This window comes from Bos mutus, chromosome 10, assembly GCF_027580195.1.
Source record: "Bos mutus isolate GX-2022 chromosome 10, NWIPB_WYAK_1.1, whole genome shotgun sequence".
NCBI lineage: Eukaryota > Metazoa > Chordata > Mammalia > Artiodactyla > Bovidae > Bos > Bos mutus.
In genome coordinates, this window is record NC_091626.1 from 25656213 (window position 1) to 25668512 (window position 12300).

At 37.8% G+C, this 12300-nt stretch overlaps 1 protein-coding gene across 13 annotated transcripts in view; it reads right to left on the reverse strand.

The window, feature by feature from the left end:
- SIPA1L1 (signal induced proliferation associated 1 like 1) overlaps window positions 1-12300 on the reverse strand; it is a 385127-nt gene that overhangs the window by 194300 nt on the left and 178527 nt on the right. For all 13 annotated transcript variants that reach the window (XM_070377614.1, XM_070377620.1, XM_070377612.1 and 10 more), the window contains one exon: window positions 3138-3199. The gene's annotated coding sequence lies outside the window, so the exon portion shown is untranslated. The remainder of the gene's footprint in view (window positions 1-3137; window positions 3200-12300) is intronic.

Here is a 12300-nt window from a genome sequence, read left to right on the forward strand (position 1 = left end):
GAAATAAATACGAAGACATCCTTCTACAAGAAACAAAAACATCAGTTCACTGAACTGATGATGTCAGTAACAGGTTTTTTTTTCCCTTAAGAAACAAGTTTTTTCAACAAAAAAAAACGGATATAAAATACATTGTGGGACTGTAGCTTAAATATCTTGCATTTCCTGTCTGTATCTGGCCTGCTATTCAAATGGCATTCCATTTGAAGGCTGGTCATCTCTCAATGGAAGAGATTTACTAGCTCTTTTCCTAGGGGCCTCACTGATTGTTTCCATTTGAAGGCTATAATTTTCTAGCATTGGCAACATTTTAATTCAGGATTCTAGGCCCACAAATAAGGAAACAAGCTAAAGACAGTTATATTTAAATAAAATTAAAATAAGGATCCATTTTTTAACAACAAAAAAATACACACACAAAGCACAAAAACATAAAATTGCATTTCTACAAAAGAGGTCTTTATTTCCCTTTCTGTAGTGAAAATACAATCTATATGAATTAAGGGGGAAAACCTTTTCAGTTTACTTTTTTGTTCAGGAAAAGAAAATGGAAATCCTCTTCTGATTGTCCTAAATCTTTCTCTGACATTTTATCAGTAACTATGCTACCAAGTTGAAAGGATTAATGATCTCTGAGGGGCAATGGCTATTCAGTCCTGTGGAATCAATATCCCAAACAGGAACCAAGGGTGAAGAATGGGTTTTTTGAATGCAAAAGTTAAATGACTTGAGAAATGTTTCAGACAAGGATGCTATGAAATCATCTCCAAGACTCATGCATGCATGTGTGTTATTAAGTCGCTTCAGTCACGTCCAACTCTTTGCGACCCCATGGACTATAGCTCACCAGGCTCCTCTGTCCATGGGATTCTCCAGGCAAGAATACTGGAGTGGGTCGCCATGCCCTCCTCCAGGGGATCTCTCTGACACAGTATGAACTCACCAGGCCTCTTGCGTCTCCTGCATTGGCAGGCAGATTCTTTACAACTTGAACTGCCTGGGAAGCCCACCAAGACTCATGCTGGGGCACAATGGGAATAATGTGATAACATGATTCAAAGCACCTTGCTTCATAAGCCGTTCTTAGGAGTGGACACCTCCTCTGTAACTACTGCCACCAGTACAAGGTGGAAACTGACAAGCTGACAAATTTAGAAAGCAGAGAAGTCAATTTTGTCAGGAAGATGGCTAATTGTCAGAGTACAGAAGAACGCAAAAATTTACCAAAAGCATGCATTCTGACCACAGGATGAATGCAGGAATTTAAGTGAAAATGTAACCTACACACTCTGAAAAGCTCACTGATGACTCAGTAGGGCCTGCACTTGCCAACCCTTTAAAGGAGTGCAGGCACGGGTGTAGACAGAGAACTCAACAGCAGAACAAGCATGAGACTCGAGAAGATAAGCATGTTGATTAAACTCATCAGCCATTTAAAACCAAACACATTCTGGGGCATCCCCCAGGAGGTCCAGAGGTGAGGGCTCCGTGCTCCCACTGCAGGGGCACGGGTTCAAACCCTGGCCAGGAGATTAAGACCCCACACGCCACATGGTGGGGCCAAATAATTAAATAACAGTTTTACACATTTCATTATGGGTCACCAAGATGCTTTGTAACAGATCTTCGCACAAGTGTCTAAGAATGCATTTATAGCTTCTTTCCGTGATCCTGAATTTCTTCTCAACTTCTTTGTGATTTTCAACAACAAAACACACAGTATTTACATATACCTGAAGTGAAAAAGCATACAAAAATCACCCTATCTATATGTAGTTAAAGCACAAACAAACGCAAGGGAAGAATAAAGATGTAAACCAGGAAAGGCGTTCTTCGGAGGTGGAGAAAGGGCACTGCTTTCAGAGAGGATGATCACACGGTTTTAACTGTTCCATGGCATTGGTAAACATTCAATTTCCCTAGAGTGTTGGGGGAGGATATATATAAGTATCTGTTATGCCAACCTTTAAAGAGTTCTTATATTTGAGATTCACAGTAATTTTTGAAGAACAAAAGCAAACAATTAGAAATCTGAATACAGACTATTTTAAGAAAACACCGGGGGCAGCACCACACTGTCAAACATACACCTGTACAAAGGGATGGTTTTCTGACCCGTAGTCCATGACCCTTTACAGTGCTCCCAGCCCAAACGGTTTGACTAAAAGCGAAAACCTCCAGGGAAAGAAAAGAGAAAATCTGAAAGCAGTGTATTTCATTCTCATGTCTTTGAATACAAAACCACTACCTGTGAACTGTTCAGAGTGAAGAGGGTGCCCGTCCACACCAGCATGCCCTGCCAGTCGAGTTTGACGGCATTATTTTGCCTCCCTTTGCAATTACTCCCACGTTTCCCAAGGAGAAACTAATGGACTACTAAAAATAAAATGGAGACGAAGTGAATCACTTAGGATGTTTTGGCTCCCAACTCAAACTGGCTTAAACAAGAAGGAAATGTTGCTGGCTCAAATGCTTGGACTCCTGGAGGAGAAACAGGCTTCAGGGCTGCTTTCTCTGTCTTCCACCCTTTGTGACTTCTTGCTCAGCCTGGAGCCACACCAGACCTCACACCAGCACATAACAACATCCAGAAGAAGACAGAAAGAGGCAGGCACTTCCGGTAGCTGTGTTTTAAGTATGAGAAGACTTCTGCCAGAAGCGCTTGCCAAACTTACTTTGGACTCTCCTTGGCTAGAGCCAGATTACAGGACCATTGCTGAAGCCAGGCCTCTGCCCAGTTAATGCCACTGGGCATCAGCACTGGCTGATGCCTCCTCCCCAAGGAGTGACTCATGCACAGGCATAGCAGGGATGGGCTTGCTCCTAATCAGGGCCCACCCTGGAGCTGGTCAGTTTCTCAACCCCAAATATGGGTGGTAGATGGGATGCATAATATGGATTCAACTCTGATTGCTAGTATTAGCCGATCATTCTGTGTTTAGCAGATTAACTTACCATAATCATGATGCATTTGTATATTTGTTATATATAAAAGCTAGAAACATAAAAATCAGATGACCAAATGAAAAGGTAAAGTTTTTAAAAACATCTTTCAATACTCCCACTGCTCCAATGAGAAACTTAAAAGACAGAAAGTCAAAGCATGTGGGTCATAGGAAGTATGGTACAATACTTACTATATTCTTGTGCCATAGCTACAGAAATTTGGACAATAGCATCCACATTAACAATATATAACCTAAAAAAAAAAGAAAAGAAAAAATAGTTAAGTACACAAGAAATTTCATTAAAAATAGTTGTATAACTTTGACAAAAGTCTTTTTTTTTTTTTTTTCTGGAAGAAGTAAACCAGCCTTTTAAAAGTAAATAGCTGAACTTAGAGATTAGAAAAAACATCTGTGGTATTAGAATTCCTCTAGGTATCTTCAAGTTAAAACTACCTGCATCTTTTGTAGATCTGAACACCAACAAACAAATGCATTTTAAACAAATTAACACTGCCCTGGACTGCTCCTTGTAACACTGAAACAAAAGCAACTATTAAACGAACCTCAAAAATCATGTTGTCTAACTCCTACAACACACATCCAATCTACTGAGTCCAATGTAACTTAAAGCTAGATAAACCAGCTTCAATTTCTAAATTTCTACACTCAGGGATCTAAGAAAGTGGTCTTGGGGTGGGGGAATGGTAAATGCACATATCCATTCAGATATCTGACACTGCATCGTAGGAAAATCTTTGAATATTCAGATACCTTGAAATGCTAAAGAAACACAGCCACAGAACTGGGACTTTAAGACCCTGGAATGTCTTTTAATATTGAAAAGTGAAAGGTAAGAAATCTGTCCCTATCCAGACCTCAGGACAAGTAACAATATAGCAAGTCACATTCAATTCAGAAGGGCTTTAAAAACATAAAACTCTAATGATGCTGTGGTTTTTCCTGGGGAAGATGTGCCTTGACAAGGCTGAGGATAGCCACTCTCATCTATCTACAATACCATGCCTAATTTCACTTTCCTCAGTTTATGTAAGATTCTGCCATGTTGCTGGCATTAGTTATGGTTTGTAGAAGAATCCCTTCATGGATCACAGAACTGATGTTTCTGAATCGTGATGCTTGAGAAGACTCTTAAGAGTCATTTGATGTTAATGTTTTTATGTGAATGGGGATGCCACAGAAAATGAAAACCTAAAGAGGCAGAATATACCATTTTAACGAAGGGTAATAAATAGTGAAGTGACTACACAAAGGAAAAGGGGGGGTTAGATACCTAAGGATGGGAAATTGTGGGAAGGTGACTAGGAAATGTATGGTGGATAAAACTTGTTTAGTAAGATGTGTTACATAGACTCAAGTGTCTGGAGTTAGAAGAATCATTCTCTTCTCCCTGGTATGGGAGATGGGTGCACCTTCACAGATGGAAATTCATGGCCTGCATTGACACATGAGGACAAAAAGCTCTTCCTGTATCTGCTGTATCTTGACTTCTTTCAGTCCAAAATAATTTTAAAGACAGAGGCAAATTTTGGGGTGACATATTCCAATCCCCCCATTAAAATACAGCAAAAGCATTATTATAAGAATCGGAAAGGAAGATATTTGCTGAATATATGTATTAAATACATATAAGACTCATTTAGAATATATAAAAACTCCAAGAAAATAAGAAAAAGATGTGTGTGCTAATAAGTAGCTTCAGTCGTGTCCCAACTCTTTGCGACCCTATGGACCACAGATGGCCTGCCAGGCTCCTTTGTCCATGGGATTCTCCAGGCAAGAATACTAGAGTGGAGTGTCATGCCCTCCTCCAGGGGATCTTCCTGACCTGGGGACTGAACCCACATCTCTTATGTTTCCTGCACTGGCAAGCGGGTTCTTTACCACTAGTGCCACCCGGGAAGCCCAAGAAAAAAATAGATTATCTAAAAAGGATATAAAAAATGGCCAAAAAGCGTATGAAAAGGTGTTCGACACCATTCACTACCATAAAAATACAAATTAAAACCACAATGAGATAAAATTACATATTGATCCAAATGGCTAATATGTAAATGTCAGACAACACCAAGTCTTAGGCTGTAGAGCAGTTCAACTCTCAAAAACTACTTGTGTGAACTGGAAAACTGTTTAGCAATATCTAATAAAGCAGAATATAAACTGTGGCCCAGCAATTTCACTTCTAGGGAAATATTTGCTAAGAATGCACATATATAGGTCCTAAAGAAAAATATTTTCAATGAAGCCTTACTTGTAATGCCAAAACTCGGTAGCAACTTGTGGAACATTCATATAATGTATACTATACAGCAGGGATCAGTCAATTTTTCCCTGCAAAGGATCAGACAGTAAATATTTGAGGGTTTGCAGGCCATATGGTCTCTGTTTCCTCTTACAACCACTCAATTCTGCCTATGGAGTAGAAAAGTAGCCAAAGATAGCATGTAAATGAAAGGGTGTGGCTGTGTTCAATAAAACTATTTATAAAAACAGACAGTTTGCATGCCATACAGTAATGAACATAAACGAACCATATCTAATGCAATAACACAGATGAATCTCACAAACATAATATTAAGACAAAGAAGCCAGATATATGAGGGAGTATACAACATGACTCAAGTTCAAAAGTAGGTAAAACTATGTAAATCAGAATAGTAGTTACCTTTTGGAGGGGGCAGTAAGCCTGGCGGAGGAGGAGTAAGGGGGAATTCTGGCAATCTAATAATACTGGATTCTCTGGTTTGAATGGTAGTTTTCCAATTATACTCAATTAGGAAAACTCATCAAAGTGCTCATTTGTAATACATTTGTCTTTATATGTGTTATACCTGAATTAAAAGTGAAATATTTTAATTTTCTTTATAAAGCATCTAGGTCAGTAAAGTGAATGCTTTCTCATAGCTCACTTGCCCAGGACATCAAACTCTCTGGGTGCAGTAGTTAACCTTGCACTCTCATGGAGTACAGCCCTGAAGCAATACCCCTTTGTTTAGTGTGCTGTCTGGCTCAGTGGTAAAGAATCTGTCTGCCAATGCAGGAGACACAAGAGACGCAAGTTTGATCCCTGAGTCAGGAAGATTTGATACCCTGGAGTACAAAATGGCAACCCACTCCAGTACTCTTGCCTGGAAAATTCCATGGATAGAGGAGCCTGGTGGACTACAGTCCATGGGGTCGCAAAGAGTTGGACACAACTGAGCATGCCCCTTTATCTTTCTTTTTTTTTCTTTAACTACATTACATCTCAACCTCTGTTTTGAGTCCGTCCCAGGCAGAACTCTGGAGAATGAACTATGATTAAATAGAACACAGGAGTGGCAGGAAGAGAATGCAAAACAGAGGGAGAGAGGAAAGTAACAGATGGTGGATCAAGATACTGATGGAAATAAGCCCCTACATTTTAACATAATCTGTTGAATACTCTATACAGAATAGAAAGTAAAGGCAGCAGCTTAGAAACACAATTTGCAAGGTTACTGAACTGGTACTTTGGACAAAAATAATGACATTTTAAAACCTGACCAGGGCTCTTAAAAGACTGTTAGAAGGATTTTGTGTCCAGCATAACAATTTATTCCAATCTAATAGGTTAAAGGGGCAGGAAGTTTCAGATTTTCAAGTGAAGAGGCAGATCTGACAGATAATACAGTCTTGCACTTTATAGGTCTGCATATTTTTTAAACAATTTCTGTACCTTGATTTCATACTACCCCTCTATACTGTGTTAGAAAATGTAATTAGCTATTGTTGACTTCCCAGCAATCACAGGAAGCCATTAAATTACTAAGGTTTTGCTCAAATGTATGAGGAGAGGCTGAGAATACAAAAATGCCAGAGATAACAAGATCATGGGCACCACATTCTATTAATACAGGATTATATCACGAGTGAAATAAAGAGTAAAGAAAAAACGAAAAGAACTGAAATCCACTCACTGTACTATATTCACTGTGTAATTGATATGTGAAAAAAATGAGTGAAGGAAAGTCACTCAGTCGTATCTGACTCTTTGCAACCCCATGGACTATACAGTCCATGGAATTGTCCAGGCCAGAATACCGGAGTGGGTAGCCTTTCCCTTCTCCAGGCATTGCAGGCAGATTCTTTACTAGCTGAGTCCAAGAGGAGCCCAAGAATATTGGGGTGGGTAGCTCACCCCTTCTCCAGTGGATTATTCCAACCCAGGAATTGAACCAGGGTCTTCTGCATCGCAGATGGATTCTTTACCAACTGAGCTAGCTATTAGGGAAGCCCTATGGTTCTTTACCATTCTTTGCATGGCAGGCAGATTGTTTACCAACTGAGCTATCAGGGAAGAAAATGAACTAGATGCTAAAAATCCAAAGTTCCTGCCTTTAAGGAGCTCACAGTTACAAAAAAGATGAAAAGCCTATACATCAATAATTTAAATCAAATGTCACAAAAGTTTCACAATACTTAGAAGTGCCATGACTTAACAGAAGAGAATTATTAAATGTAGGAGAGGTGAAATGAAAATAGGAGAGGAGGGTGAGGAAAACAAGTCATTATATAGTAGGGAAAAACTGAAATAAATGGGTTTTGAACAATTAAAAATGGGCAAGACAAGAGGAGGAATAGAGCATCCTTCCAGGCACGGAGCTAGAATATGCAGAGGCATGAATGAGCCAGTAATTCTTGAGAAATATCAGGAAATCTGAGGCTGCCAGAACATGATGTAGAAGGACAAACTAAGACTGAGATTGGAGGAACTTTTCAATTACACTATGAACTTAGTGTAACTAATTTTATCTTACAGGCATTATGGAACCATCAAGGTGGGAACTGGGGGAAGGAGAATGGAATACAAAGAATAGAGGGGGAGTAACAGGTCCCTGGATATATCTTTTTGTATAATTTTGATGTTTGAAACAATCAGATCAGATCTGTCACTCAGTCGTGTCCGACTCTTTGCGACCCCATGAATCGCAGCACGCCAGGCCTTCCTGTCCATCACCAACTCCCGGAGTTCACTCAGACTCACGTCCATCGAGTCCATGATGCCATCCAGCCATCTCATCCTCTGTCGTCCCCTTCTCCTCCTGCCCCTAATCCCTCCCAGCATCAGAGTCTTTTCCAATGAGTCAACTCTTCGCATGAGGTGGCCAAAGTACTGGAGTTTCAGCTTTAGCATCATTCCTTCCAAAGAAATCCCAGGGCTGATCTCCTTCAGAATGGACTGGTTGCTATGTGTACTCATTGCTACAGGGTTATCATTGCTCCTAGTCTTTGTCAGAGCACAGAGCTAGGAAATATATATGTATACACATATCTATCTCTATCAATATTTATTATCTGCCGAAATGCATATTTAAAACCATGATCTCTCTGATTCCAGTCTAACACCATACAGTTTATTCTGACTTTTCCCCTTTCTTTGTTTATTTTATCTCTAGTCTCAGAGTATATAGTCAGGATACTAGTTTCCAAAGTAGTTAGGTTAATTCTTTGGTACTCCCTTACTGTGATTACTTATACCTTTGTAATGCAGTTCACTTATTACTGATTGTGTTTCATTCTGAGTTACCGATGGGTAACTCAGACTATCGGTAACTCAGACTATATATAACTCAGACTATTTTATCTCTGAGACTAGAGATAAAATAAACAAAGAAAGGGGAAAAGTCAGAATGAACTGTATGGTGTTAGACTGGAATCAGAGAGATCATGGTTTTAAATATACATTTCAGCAGATAATAAATATTGATAGAGAGAGATATGTATATACATATATATTTCCTAGCTCTGTGCTCTGACAAAGACTAGGAGCAATGATAACCCTGTAGCAATGAATACACGTAGCATTCAAATATTTCTGTATAAATGTTAATTTCCTGATTTTGATAAGTTTACTGTAGTTATATAAGATATTAGCTTATCTAAATAAAGAGTTCAAAGCAGTGGTCATAAAAATGCTCACTGAACTTGAGAGAAGAATGTGTGAATACAGTAAGAACTTCAACAAAGAGAAAATATAAAAAAGAACCAATCAGAAATGAAGAATATAATAACTGAAAGGAAAACTATACTAGATGAAATCAACAGATTAGATGATGCAGAAAAACAAATCAATGATCTGGAAAACAGGTAGCAGAAATCACCAAACTGGAAGAGCAAAAACACAAAAGACTTTTTAAAAATGAGGACAGCTTAAGGACTCTCTGGAACATCAAACATAGTAACACACATACAGGTCCCAGAAGCCAAAGAGAGAAAGTACTTCTGCAGTTACCGGAGAACTTTCCTAACCTGACAAAGGAAACAGATGTCCAAATTCAAAAAGCAAAAGAGAGCACCAAAAAAGATGAACTTAAAGAGATCAAACCCCAACACACATCATAATTAAAATGTCAAAAGTTAAATATAATAAGAGAATCTTAAAAGGAGCAAGAGAAAATAACTAGTTATGTACAAGGGAATCCCCATAAGACTATCAGCTGATTTTTTAGCAGACACTTTACAGACCACAAGAAAGTGGTACAATATGTTCAAAGTGCTGCAAGGAAAAAACTTAGAGAATACTTTACCTGGCAAGGTTATCATTCAGATTAAAAGTTTCCCAGATAAGCAGAAGCTAAAGGAGTTCATCACCACTTAATCTGCCATTCAGCAAATGTTAAAGTAAAGACTTAAATTTAAAAGGAAAAAAAAAGGTCATAACTAGAAATGAAAATATACGAAAGGCGTTTTGTAATAATCTTTATAAGAAAAGAAGCTGAAAAAGGCCACAAAGAAGTCTCAATAAATTTAAGACCAGTAAAATCCTATCAAGTATCTTTTCCAAAGACAACAGTGAGAAGCTAGAAATAAATAAGAAGAAAACCGGAAAAAAGGCAAACACACGGCAACTGAACAACATCCTACCAAACAATCAATGGGGCAATAAAGACAAAAAAATACCCTGAGACAAGTTAAATGTTGGAAGTTGCGTTTAACTATGGGACACAGTAAAAACAATTTTAAGACTGAAGTTTACAGTGATATAGGCAAAGTTACTAGAATGAAGGAGATAACAAAGATCAGAGTGGGAATAAAAAAACAGAGACCAAAAAAATAGAAAAGATCAACATAAGAGATGACTCTTGGAAAATATAAATAAAATTGACAAACCTTTAGTCAGACTCATCAAGAAAAAAAGAAAAAGGCTCCAAATTAATAAAATCAGAAAGGAAAGAGATGTTACAATGGATACCACAGAAATATAAAGGATCATAAGAGACTCCTACAAACAATTATATGCCATCAAACCGGAAAACCAAGAAGATACTGATAAAATTTTTAAAACAATATTCCAAGAACCAGGAAGAAAGAGAAAACTCGAGTAGACCAAATTATTAGTAATGAAACTGAGTCAGTAATTTTAAAACCTTCCAATAAATAGAAGCCCAATAGTCTAGAAGCAGACTAGATGACTTCCTAAAGCGAATTCTACCAAACATTTAAAGCAGAGTTAAAACCTATCCTTCTCAAACTATTCTGAAAAGTCAAAGAGGAAAGTTTCTAAACTCATTCTACAAAACTAGCATTACCCTGATACCAAAAACAGCCAAAGACACTACCCCCCCAAAAAAAAGAAAATGATAGGCCAATACGCATAAGTGAAGGTGACCAAGCAGTACAAACATCCAGTTATAAAATAAGTAAGTCATAAGGATGGAATGTACAGAATTGGGAATATAGTGAATTATACCATAGTAACGTTAAATGGTGACAGATGGTAACTTACAGTGATCACTCATAAAGTACATAAATGTGGTATCACTATGCTGTACACTTGAAATAAATATTATAACTGTATATTAATCATACTTCAATTAAAAACAAAGAATTCAAGACCAGATGTTAGACGTGTTTATTGCTCTCATGGACTACTCTCAGGAACTCTTAGTGACAGAACTAGGGAATACAGTGGACCTTCCATAGCCATGGGTTACACATCCAACCCAGATTCAGCCAAACATGGATGGAAAATATCGGAGGGGAAAGTCCACAAAGTTCCAAAAGCAAAATGTGAATGTGCCCTCCACAGCATGTACATGTTATTCACAACTATTTATATAGCATTTACATTGCATTAGGTATTACAAGTAAACTAGAAATGAAAAGTTTAAGGGAGGAAGGATGTGCACAGGTTACATTCAAATATTACGCTTTGTTATATAAGGGACTTGAGCATCCTCAGATTTTGTATCTGTGAAGGTCCCACAGATGCTGAGGGACAGATGTATGTATGTGTTTCTACATATATGCATACACACACGTCTACATCCATAGGATTCTTTAAGGAACTCAATAAAGCTATTATACATAAAGTTTACATGAAAAGCCAAAGGTGTGAGAAGAATCAAGACACTCCATAAGACAACAGTAGTAAGAGACTTACCCTACCAACGATCAATTACAACACAGCAGTAATTACAAATAAACACAGAAAGGTTGAATTATTTAATATTGGTACTTGCACACATGTTTTATCCACATGGGGGAAAATTAAATTGAATACCTATTCCACTCTCTGTGTTAAAGTCATTTCCAATTTAACTGAAGACATGTGTGTAAAAGGCAAGATTATAAAAATTTTAGTAGACAATAAATGTAGATTTTATGGTCTCAGAATAGGTTAACAACATAAGAAAGAAAAACCATAAAGAAAAATAGTAAATTTGTTCTGCATCACAGTGAAGAACTTAGGTTCATTAAAAAAAGATCATAAAATATAAGGATAAACCACAAGTTAGAAAACACATAACCAGCAAAATATAAGTATCTAGAATATATCTCTTAAAAATTTGTAAGAGAGACAATCCAATAGAAAAGTAGACAAAAAATTAGAAAAGGAAATACAAAAGCTCCTTAAAATAAATAATGCTTGGTGCTTTTAGTAATTACAGGAAGACAAAAACATCTTTACACACCTATCAGTTTGACTAAATTTAAGAAGTCAGACAATGTCAAGGGTGTGGCAAAGATAGGGAGCAATGGAAATAGAGTCCACTGGGAGTCATGTGCTGGAACAATCATTTTGAAAATTGTCCAGCACGGACATACTCAATCAGCAAGCAATTTCACTCCTGAGTTTATGGTCACCTGGAGAACTGTCACTCAGAGACAAATACAATTATTCACAGCCACAGAAAACTGCAAACACCCCAAATTCCACCAGTAGAATAAATAGGAAAACAAAGTATAGTGAAGTCACTCAGTCGTGTCTGACTCTTTGCAACCCCACGGACTGTAACCTACCAGGCTCCTCCATCCATGGGATTTTCCAGGCAATAATACTGGAGCGGGTTGCCATTTCCTTCTCCAGGGG